The following is a 13061-nucleotide window of genomic DNA, read 5'->3' as shown; positions in this document are numbered from 1 at the left end:
TGTACAAAGCTTAAAATGCCAACTTTTTAAAAATAATGCCCCAGCTCTTAAATTTACTTTAAAAAGGGGAAGTAAAGCTCAACACCTTTGGCCTATGACTTTTTAGGTACCGTATCACCTTACGGTTGAGGAGATGGGTAAAGAAAAAGTATTAACGAAATAAAACTTATAGGAACATGCTTCACATGACCTCACCGTTTTCTTCTCTTAAGAAAGAAACGAAATCTGAAAATTGTTCAAGAGTGTTTTTGAACATAGTACATTGCAAAAGCAGAAAAAATCAGTGTTTTTAAGAAACATAACACACAACAACAAGGAATTCCTGTCGTGTCTAGTATTGCACGTTTTTGGTTTGGAGGGTTTTGGATGCTAATATTTCAAGACAAGTTTATGCTCCGGCACTTCAATGAACTTAAATGTAAAGTAATGATCCACCTCTCTTGCCAATAAACTCAACATTTGCTGTTCTTCAGTAAAGCATATGACAGAAACATATGAGAAACATGTCTACAATTCATATGAATAAGCTCACAGCAACAACAAAAATATTATGTTATCTATAAACTAATACTGCATGTACTTAGTTTCGAGGGATTAAGATGCAAAATGTTTAAGCCCCTACGTGGCTACCAGCAATTAAACATCCTTCAAATTCTTTAGCAAATGAGCTCATGTGTATCATCTTCTTGTTGAGAAGACGAAGATGAGTAATGATAAAATAACCAAACTATCAACTTTCCTTAACATGTTTTACATGAAATCATTATTGCCTTCTCGTAACGAAATTGAAAAAACCAGAACATCTGAAATTGTTCAAAATCGCTTCTTGACAACGATGAAAGCAAAGGAAACTTAGTGTTTGTAACCACTATGACACGTGTCTACAGATCTGTCATGCTCATAAGAAACGTAACTCACAGGAATATAATTTTATACAGTGATAAGTACTTGGTTTGGAGGACATTTAGATGCCAACTTTTCAAGAATAATACACCAGCACTGACACTAACTGATGAAAAAAAAAGGAATGCTCAGCTTCTTTATCCAATTAGCTCATAGGTAAATCCTTGTAGTTGAAAAAAAAAAAACCGAGTACACATAAAAATATAGACTTCCCGTAACATGTATCACAGGTCATGATCTCCACATTTGCTCCTCTTAACTTAAAAGAAATAAATATATATTTAAATTTGTTTTAAATGACCTTTAAACAATATGAAGAAAAAAATTATGTGTCTGCAAAGGCTTGACACGTGTCTAATACTGGGTCACGCTCATATTAAACGTAGCTCACAGGAACAAGGAATTCACGTGTGTATAAAATAATACTGCAGAGAGGGTGCAAAGTTGAACCCTTTATTGAGGGTGCGAAAATGTTCCCTTGGGTACATCTTTCCACCCACACTAAGTTGTGCTAGATTGCACCTCTTCTTGAGGGTGCATCTTTCCACCCACACTAAGTGGTGCTAAGTTGCACCTTTCTTGAGGGTGCGATCTTGCACCCTTTACCTTTCGGCGCACCTTTGCACCCCGTGTAGCCTTTACATCTTGGTGCAACTTTACATCCTTTCGTGAGGGTGCAAAGAAACACCCAAAGTTCCAAGATTGTGCCTTGTTAGGAGGGTGCAATCTTGGAACTTTGGGTGCTACTTTGTGCCCGCAAAAAAGGGTGAAAGTTACACCCTCGGGAGCAACTTTGCCCCCTTGAAAAAGGCGCAACCTCGTACCTTTAGGTGCAACTTTATGCCCGAAGGATGCAAGAATGTACCCTCTCTTGAGGGTGCAATCTTGTGCCTTATTGGTATGACTATGATGTTGCACCTATGTGGTGCTTATTTGCTCCATGACTGCTGCAAAATCGCTCCTTTAAAGGAGCAAGTCAGTGTCACTGCCCGCTCCTTTATAAGGGCAATATTGCCCATCATCTCAAGGTGCAACTTAGCATCACATAATCGGGTACGATTTAGTTCCTTAACTACTCTAAACCTTGAATAGTGCGAACTGATGTAAGCCTATTTGCCCAATATATAACTTATGTTGTTGTTGCACTCTGCAAAGTAAATAGGATTAGTGTAACTTGGATCTTGTGAATCATGAAATGTGTGTGCGTGTGGAATTTGTGAGTTGTGAAAATGTTAATGTAAAAGTTAACTTAGTTGTGTTTGAATAATATACTGAAACCAAAATTTTACCCAATTACCTTTTCAATAAGGTGAGCACTATATCTATCAAACAGTTAACCTTCTCGGCAAGAGTATGAAGGAAGAGGTGAAACTATGATATGCAGTTGTCTGGATACGTTTTATTCAAAACGTTCTTGAATGCGTACTCATTCACATAATCTCTAAAAATAACATACTTCTTACCAGTACTCAAAGCCTCTAAAACAAGAGCATGCTTCTTACACTTCTAAAGTATACACCATATCTTAAAAACAAAATGTAAGAGGATTTAAGAAGCTGTTTGTATGCATTCAAACGAATCCACATTTCTATCTAAAATCTAAAACGTGTCTTGTAAAAGGGGAATTCGTTTTATAATGACGATGCCAATTGTCTTAAAGTCCTTATCACGACATGTCTTGGAGTTCACGCTTATTAAAAACATGAGATTCTTGGCACGTATCACTATGGTTTAAAGAGTTAACTGAGATACGCATACCGTATACGGGCATTTCGATAAAAACATTTAAATACAAGGTGCTGTAAATAATATGAAAATCAAACTTGATACCAGCCCTTATCGGCAACCAATAGAGACTATGGAGGACTGCAGTTATAATTGTGTTCAGATATTGTTTTGGGTGATACACGCATGCCGACTGATTTGGGATCAATTCGAGTCCATCGAGCTGAGATTCCGGAACTGCAATGAGCAAACCATCATTATGCATAACAAAGTGACTGAAAATAATGCATGCACCAGTTTCTGTTTCGTTGTTCTATACACAGAAAGTTGTTTCGTTTTCCAATCCTGTGCAGGCACACAGAGATTTACAGAATTCAATCATCTTTGGCTATAACGCCATGGTCGCGTGCAAAATGAATGCAGCTTATCTAACTTAACCTGTAGTTACTGAATAGGGGACTATTGTATATTCAATTCATACATTATTAATCGGATGATAGAACCTGTCAAAGAGTAAATTGCGGATATCATATACCATTGTCAAATTCACTTTCTGTTCTATACATAGTATCAATGGAATGTTATGAACCACTTCAGCATTACCAATCATTATCATAATTATTTCCCTGAAACGGCTGCATTTGTATGAGCGGGAAGAGTTTGGCATCATACATAGCAAGAGTCGTGACTTCAAAACTAAATACATGTATTATACAAGGTTTTAGGACACTTTGAATCATGCCCCCCCCCCCAAAAAAAAAAAACAAACAAACAAAACAACAACAACAACAACCAACAACTTAGTGAAATGTTGTACAATGTATGCCCTACTTCCATTAACCTACGATCTTTGACCTTTGAATACATGGCCCGCATTTTTTCAGCGAATAGGCATTTGGATGCAACTTAGGTATTATATAAAAGAAAAAAATGTTTTAGGAAAATACATTTAACCACTTCAGAAATAATTATGGAACAAATAGCAAAATATTGACACGTTCACTTCTTCCGTAATGACATGACAGAAAACTTTCCTCACCGAATCGTTCTGCCGTAATTCATGAGCAAGTCATGGATATATACTTAGTTCGATTAAAAGTATACATTGAGTCATTGCAAAAGCATCTAATGAAAAGTATGCTCCAGAACTACATCATTGTCATTTATTCTATAGCACTAATAATATAGAGCTATTGGTCCGCCATATTGCGTAACAGGTCGTTGTCCTCCTATCACTATACCACGTTTGTTTAGCAAATAAGGCACAGAATTTAATTTTGCACTTGTTGCCAAAGACTCTAATCTTCTTTACCGCTATTCTCAGACGTGTATGCTGGTGCTGTATGAATTAGAAACGGAAGCTTACAAATATTCACCATCTAACAAGGCAAAAGCGAAGTGATGTCTCGTCCACGTATCGACTTTGTGATTACAGAGATTTTCAAATGGCATATGCCTAGTTCATTGACTTTTTGACTGTTGACGTAGTCGGACTTCACCAATATTAACACTTGACAGCAATCATTAGGTGATCTGAGGAGTGAATTTGGTGGTCATATAGCTCAAAAGTGTGGAAAGTTATCGAAAGAACACCAGAATACTATGTCGACAGTGTTTATCAGGTGAGATACAAACATAGAACAAGTTCCAGTGGGTTTCAGGAGGTTACTTTTCCAGCCAGGGCTATAGTCTAGCTGGTAAAATTGGGCCTTTGAGGGCATCTGGCGGCTATACCCCCCCCCCCCCCCCCACCACTTAAAACGTCTGGCAACGCGACCATGCATATATCCTGTAAGTGTAAATAACAAGTTCAAGTGGGTTTCATTAGGTTATATTTTCAACTAGGCTAGCCTAGCTGGAAAAAGTTGGGTCTTTAAGGGCGTCTGGCGGCTACCCCCACCACTTAAAACGTCTGGCAATGGTCATTCATTTATCCTGTCAGTGTAACGAACAAGTTCCAGTGGGTTTCATTAGGTTACTTTTTCAGCTAGGCTAGCCTAGCTGGAAAAATTTGGGTCTTTAAGGGCGTCTGGCGGCTACCCCCCACCACTTAAAACGTCTGGCAATGGTCATTCATTTATCCTGTAAGTGTAACGAACAAGTTCCAGTGGGTTTCATGAGGTTACTTTTTCAGCTAGGCTAGCCTAGCTGGAAAAATTTGGGTCTTTAAGGGCGTCTGGCGGCTACCCCCCACCACTTAAAACGTCTGGCAATGGTCATTCATTTATCCTGTAAGTGTAACGAACACGTTCCAGTGGTTTTCATGAGGTTACTTTTTCAGCTAGGCTAGCCTAGCTGGAGTTGGGCCTTTAAGAGCGTCTGGCGGCTACCCCCCACCACTTAAAACGTCTGGCAATGGTCATTCATTTATCCTGTAAGTGTAACGAACAAGTTCCAGTTGTTTTTATGGGGTTACTTTTCCAGCTAGGCTAGCCTAATTTTGAGGGGTCCTTTTTTTGGCCCTCCTGGCCACACCCACCACCGATGACCAGCCAGACGTGCATTTCCATACTTAGGGGCATATGTACTAAATTGCTATATACATAAAAATTGGTAACCTTTTCAGCTAGGCTGACCCCCCCCCCCCCCCCCCCTGGCTCCCGGACTAAAAGGCGAATGGCTTTCTTTTGGAGGATCGTTAGCCGATCTAATTGTCGCTGGCTAGTCCCTAACCAGATGAGATTACAATAATCTAAGTACGGCAAGATAAAGGCATTGTAAAGCATGAACAGTGTATTTTTCGGGATTAACGAGCGAAGCTTGAACATCATACGAAGTGCAACGCTTATTTTCCCATGGACATAATTTATGTGGTTATTCCAAGGCAAGTTTTCGTCAATATACACCCCTACAAAGTTTATTGTGGCATTGCATTATTATCAATTTTTATAGAAAAGTTTGAATAAAATTGTTGCTGTCTTCTGGAAGACTGAAAAATGAAAAATATATATATTTCATTTTACTAATATTACTAATATTCATTTGTAATTTATTTGCCTTGACCCAGTTGCATAAAGATGGCACTTCTTCATTAGCAATTTGGTTAAGCATTTTCTGATCAGAATGTGAATATAATACTGATATCGTCAGCATACATTACAAAACGAAAAACTTTAGATGAATTGATAACATCGTTGACCTAACTCAAAAAGAGAAGAGGGCCAAGGATACTACCTTGGGGCACCCCATACGATACGGGCATGAGGTCCGACTTAGCACCGTTAAAACTGGTGTATTGTTGTCGTCCACTCAAATAATCAACAAACCAAGAATAAGGCACACCACGAATACCATAGTGTTCTAGCTTGTGCAAGAGTACGTTATGGTCCAGTGAGTCAAACGCTTTGCTCAGGTCAATGTACATAGCCAAGAGATTTTCTTTCTTTTCAATGGATAAAATGACTTGTTCCAAGGTGTGTAACAATGCTGTTTCGGTCGAAAAAGAGGGCCGAAAACCAAATTGTTCTTTTATGAGAAGATCATTTTCGGACAAATACTTGTACAAGCGTTTATATACAATGCGTTCAATTATTTTGGAGAAAGTTGGAAGAAGGGAAATTGGTCTATAATTTTCCATCAAAAATTTATTCTTCTTCTTATAAACAGGAATTACATTTGCAAGTTTGAGGGAGTCTGGGAACTTACCAGAGCATAGCGATTGATTGAATATAAAAGCTAGGTCACGAGCAATATATTGAATAATTTGTTTTACAAATTTAGAACTGAGACCATCATGACCACATGAAATCTTACAATTCAAGTCTTTCACAATTTCAACTATTTCAGACTCATTGGCAGGACAGAAGAAAATAGAAACTGATGTTTTCGAGGTCAAATAATCTGTAAAATGTTTCGGACGACTTTGAATGTTCTCTGAGATTGAGACTCCTACATTCGGAAAAATACTGGTTGAAAACATTTGCTATTTCTTTATGATTTTCAATTTTTTGCCACAAAGTTCAATAAAAGGTGGCAATTCAGATTTGCTACTTCTCCCCGAAATCTCATTTACAATTTTCCATGTTTTACAAAGGTTTGATTTATTTCTTTCAACCAAATTTGCAAAATAGAGTCGTTTAGATTCGCGTAGAATCATATTCAAATTGTTTCTATATCGTTTATACACAACTTCATTCTTACGTGAGGGAACATGAATATGTTTGTAATATAACCGTTGCCTTCTATTGATTGACTTTAATATTTCTTTTGTTCCCACGGCTTTCTTGTAGTACATGTTTTGATCTTCGTGAGTGGTGCACGCTGAATAACATGTTTATCACAAATCTTAGTGAAAGTCTCAAGAAAAATATCATACGAGGAGTTAACATCACTTCCATTTTCAATAAATAATAAATGACCAATTGACTGAGCATATTTCCCGAGTGAGCTCTTTCATATCAAAATTTTCATAAAATGGCTTTTGATCGTAACTTTCAGGCCTGTTCTGTTGTTGGTGCTGTTTGACAAATTTTGTAAACTGAAAAATTGGTAAGTGGTCAGAAACATCAGAAAAAAAAAGGATCCCTGGAGTCGTTGGTTTATCAACAACGTTGGTAAATATGTTGTCAATACAAGTGTATGATCTCGCTGTTAACCGGGTAGGTTTAGTGATAAGTGAGTACAAACCGTGCGAATATATTACGCTAATGAATTCGCTTGTACATGAACTCACAGAGTATTTAAAATATGAAGAGTTTGTTCGCAAAAACCGATAAGTTCATGTATGCCAAATGGAGATATTTGCGATTAGAGGTCAAGAAAAATAAAGAGAATAACAAGAAAACATTTGCTTCTTTTGACCATAACTTCAAAAATGTACCTTTATTTGTAGTGACCAATATATCATTTGAAAGGTATTATTTTGTACTTTATGACAGAGACCGTACTTCAAAATCTTCAAAATTGGACTTATCGGTTCTTGCGAACAAACTCTTCATATGTTGAAGTTGAAATCCCCAACAATGTAACATAATTTGTTTTCCATGGCAATAGCTTTCAAAGACTTTCCTAGCATACCATTGATATCACTGGGGTTTGAATTTGGAGCTCTGTACACCATACCAATTATAATATTCTTTGCGTGCTTCATATCAATTTCAATGAATAAGATATCTGTATATTCATTGCAAAACACCAAATCATCTCTTTACTTAAACACGTATTTAGATTCCACATAGAGACAAATCCCTCCTCCTCTTCTTCCTTCACGTGATCTATGTAACAGAGAATAACCTGGCATATTGTAAAGGGAGGACACATTCGAGTTAAACCAAGTTTCAGTGAAAGCATAAGTTACAAATTTATGGCAAAGGCTACTCAGATAGTCGGCTAAACATTCGTGCTTTGCAGACAAACTTTGAGCATTCAAATAAAATAGGGAGAATAGAGCCTCGTTTTGACATTTGAGAAATTTGTGATTGAAATTGTCATTGAAATAATAATTGCATGGACTTTCTAGATTATTGATGGAAACATTATCATCGCTATTCATGCCAAACACGTCAAAAACATGGGAGTCAAGACCTGATTCAAATGAGATATCACTGCTAGAGTAGTGAAAAAAGTGAATAATTCTCGGTGAAAATCATCATCTTCGAGTATGTGGTTAAATGGCAATTCGTTTGAGATACACAGAGGACAAATGTAAGATTTTGGGTTAAATGTACAGAGCAGCTTGACATGTAGCATGTCTCATGACATTGCTTTCCCCACAATTCACATACACACGTCTTGTGTTTCGATCTTACGGTATTTGAACAGAAAGTACACTTCATACGGACATAACACTTGTACAGTTATATAACACATAACAAGTTGCTGGGAAAGATTAATACGGATATTACAAAATCAGGAGTTCACAAGTTCAGCTAACAAAAGGCGTTTGTGTTAACATTCTGCAAAATCAGCCCGCGATTTAGCGTCCATAGCAACTGCCTATCAGGTGCTGTCATGTTAGGTATGTGTATGCTTACAGTGTTCTGTCCAGTCGTCATGGGACGCAATCGTGAACACATTGTTGGCAGTTCTGACCTTGATTTTGCCATCCTGTGTCCATACCTTGTTGTTTGGTGGAGGATATTTTGTTCCTACCTTTCTCAGCAGCTTTTGTCTTTTGATGTATAGGTTTTCATGGATGAAGATGCGTGTGGACTTCAGCTTTGATCTGGCGGCATAGATACGCGATTTGGGACCATATAGGTGGCAAACTTGGTGGTGATGGGGCGAGGTAGAGCATGGCCATTCCTGTCTAGTCTGCCCTTCTCGCCAATCCTGTGAGACCTGTCGATGTCTTGAGGCTGGATTTCAACTCCCAGTTGATCCTTTGTGAGTTTGCTGACCAGCTCATCTGTGCTTTCATGTGGGTTTTCCTTGATCCCATGGATGACCAGACAGATGGTCTGCTGGCCCGATTAAGGAACAGAAAGCTGTATGTGCATTATGGACCGCGAGACCGACATGCACGAGTCGTACATCCCACGAGTTCGACAATGAAAACAGGTCCATGAGTCATACAGCTCACGAGTCATACAACCCATGAGTTCGACATTCGGCGAATAAAGCCCATGAGTTCGACACTAGGCAAAAATAGCCAACGAGTTCGACAGATACAACGTGGGGCTTTATGTGTCGGTCTCGTGGACCTTGTTTGCCTAGTGTCGAACTCATGGGCTGTATGACTCGTGAGCTGTATGACTCGTGGGTGTCGGTCTCGTTACGTGCACCATGTTACGGCACATTTTGGTAAATTGCACATTTTGGTAATTTACCACAATGTGCAATTTATCAAAATATGTCGTAACAGACGGATCTTTGAGGACTATGGCAATACAGCAGCAGCATACGACTGTATAAAGGGATAACATAATCAGTAGTGACAAACAGGAAAAGGGGCTGTATCTGATATTTTTAACCGCGCCTAATTTGCGTGTAAAATAAGACATTAATGACCAGTTTAAAACATGCAAAAAACTAATGTTTCGTATGCGAGTAATCTTCTTTGAATGTGCGATTTTGGTTGAAACTTGCCTCGTTCTCTTCGGCTAATTTCATTTCGTTCAATAAAGTTAACTTGTGCGCTTAGAGAGGTTGAATTTATGAGCAGATTCCTTATCTGCAATTTGCGTCTTGATTTTTTTTTTGTTCTGCGATTTTAGTCGCATGTGCAGAAGGACCAGAACAAATCATCTTAACATCTTTTACAACTTTTTTTACGAATAATTACACCTAATACAGGATATATGAAAACAAGACTGTTCACGCTATGTTCAGAATCAATTCACAAACTCAAATTTTAAAGAATATAGCGCATGGCGCTCTCAATCATTGTAAATAGGTGGGATGGTGTTTGCGGCAATCACCTTACCTTACACAAACGGCCAGTAGTATTTAATAATCATCATAATATAATGATCAGAATGAGTCGCCAAGATATTGAAAGAGTATGATCTCCAACAGAGTAAATAAGATTAACAGAAATGTTTTCCGCAGTAAACAATGTGAACGACAAATTAACGGCATTGCCGCTTAAACCACGATGCTTGCCAAACTAAAACCTATATACTGTACTGTTCTGGTGCGCACAATAACGCATTTCGGAGACAGCTTTGCGTCCAAAGACTTACAGTTCACTCCTGCCACCAAATTGTGCAAAGTTTACTTACAAATTCTCCCGCACGCCAGTACATCTCCATGGGCAAAGGAGAGTGTAATGAATACACACAAAATTACTTCTTGAAAGTCTGGAAAACGATGTCCCATCTTCAGTCTTTTTTTTTTAGTTGATAAGATTAATTGTGCATAAAGACTTGTGATCAAACAGCGTAATGCAGCGGGTTGGCTGGCTGCCACTGAGAACTAGGCACCGGAAACCAATGATTCTTGTGCTCTCTATCCGACAAGTATACAAGGACGCCATTTCAAGTTAATGCACTTCCCGAAACCTCATCGATTCTATCCGATACCCGGAAGAACATTGGTACTGTGGTTAATCCTTTTTTTTTTTTTTTGGTATATACAGTATACAGTATTTCAAGTTCAAGTTATAAATTTCATTTCCAGCAAAATATAAATACATTGAAAAGTTTAACTACATATGTAATGACATGAAATCATTACAACAATGTATTACAAAGAGACAAGGAAATGTGTTATATAATATCTATAGATATATATGTATATATATATATATATGTATATATACGTATAATTATTTCTCAGGGGCATCTCAGAAGATGTCAAATTAGTACCACGGTTCTGAAAAGTACAATATGATAATGTAATATGATACAATATATACAACATAGGTATTATGACACATATATATACATATATATATGAGATTCATGTCAATAATACCGTGTACAAGATATATTTCAGGTGTCATTCCCGCATAGGATATAGAACAAATTATAACAAAGAGGCGTAGTGGGATATATGGGACATAGATTGCGTGTATTTTGCTGTTAACCCATGTCAAGATGTCCTTGACTAGATGACACTTATCTAATCCAACGAAAATATGCGATAAAAGCACAAACTGATCCGACAATTTTATGAAGGTTTGACTACCGTATTGAGCTGTCATTAATGAAGATATGACGACAATTTCAACACAATTTGACTTTTTTTTTTTAATGAAAGAATGATCGAGCTGGGAAAAACACAAGCAGGAGGAAGGCAAATATTAAGGTGTTGAGAGCATACACGCAGCATATACATTGGTAATCTAATCTACACACGAAGAGTATTATCTTTTCTTCACAGTGACATAAATGAGAAGAATAGGTAAGAATATGAAAATATATTATTCATAACAAAGAACAGTTTACAAGTTATCGAGAGATTTCATGTGACTTTGTGTCTTTTGTATGCCGAACTCTAACTCACCTACCAAATATTGCTACAACATTTCCGACATTTGTATGAGTACGCAAACTTAATTAAGAAGTGTTGGGATATACGTGGCCAGGCATAATCATTGTAAGCATCAATAGTGAAGTAATATAATGAAGACGGAGAAGTAGTGTTTCACCTCTAATACATTATAGATATTTACGCTACGGGCCCTGGGAAAAGAATGACACGCGGATATGGTAGAGCCAGAATTAAGTGGCAAGCGAATAAACTAATATATGATACTCCAGCCACGATTTCGCAAAATGCTCACGGATTGGAATCGTGCCATAAAGTCATTTGCTATGCCATCGTCATGACGAGTCTCGCTCATGAACATCCGGCGTTTTAGTTGGTAAAATACAGCGTTAGATATGAAAAGAGTCAGGCAGCCTTCATGTTCTCTGAAGTACCAGTCTAATCGTGACTGCCATCATATCAAAACAACAGCAGAATAAACATAAGGGTAGAACCTACTCTGTAATTTACGATTGAAATGCTATAATTGTGTTAATTGTGCTAGTAGTCACGTCTGTACGAATCGTGGTGTTAGTCTCATTTACTCACAACCGAAGATTTTATTGTTATGACACCTGCATATTCCTGACAAAATGATGAAATTCTGACTTCCTTTAACTCCTGTCCACGTACTATCAGTATCGATGCACTCAGTCAACGTGTAACTACTCTGTTTTCATGAGTCATCTCTCGAAATGGGTTTTATTTGACCTGTTGGATTAATTTGCACATCCCATCTTTTGTTCGCTTGAATGCGTCTAAACTGTAAGATTTGATTTTCTCAAAGTTCATTTGGTTCATTGGGCGGCAGGCATTTCTGCAGCAGATTATGGGAGGTCAAAATGTGACAAGTTATGTGTTGATGTAGGCCAGAAAGGGACTTTGAGAACTGATGAAATGGAAATTGGAATATTTACAATAAGCAACTTCTATGTTTTTAGAATTAAGTGAATGTCATTAATATAGTAAATCCACTTGAATACGCACACGCATTCATCTCCACCCTGGGCATATGCTGCTCGTTTATATATCAAATGCAATGAAATTTCACCTTATAATAAAGCATATAAAACAAAAATCAATTCCGTTCGAAAATATGTGCAAAAGTGTAAATTAGCTAGTGTACACTGTAAAAACATCGGTGTTAGATTTAACACCACGGGTGTTAAATTTAACACCGATCAAACTTCAATAAAGGACCACACCCACAGGTGTTAAAAATGCACTGTGATGGTGTTGAAAAGTGTTCACCTGACACTTCGTGGTGTTAATTTGACACTGTACCTGGTGTTATTTTGACACTGTACTGGTGTTAATTCAAAAATGACACCACATGGTGTTGATTTGATATTTGTTGGTGTTAATATCAATGGTTTAACACCCGTCCAGCTTCAATAAGAGACCACACCAGCTGGTGTTACTTTGGTGTAAATTTATTTTCACATTTTTTCAAAAATCTAGTATTTTAATGTAAAATTCTTGATCGTCTTGTTTAAATTAAAAATCAACAAGAAGTGCAGTTA

Source organism: Diadema antillarum, unplaced genomic scaffold (genome assembly GCF_040938485.1).
Source record: "Diadema antillarum isolate AM-2024a unplaced genomic scaffold, OU_Dant_1.0 scf00000093, whole genome shotgun sequence".
Lineage (NCBI taxonomy): Eukaryota > Metazoa > Echinodermata > Echinoidea > Diadematoida > Diadematidae > Diadema > Diadema antillarum.
This window is presented reverse-complemented; position numbering follows the sequence as displayed.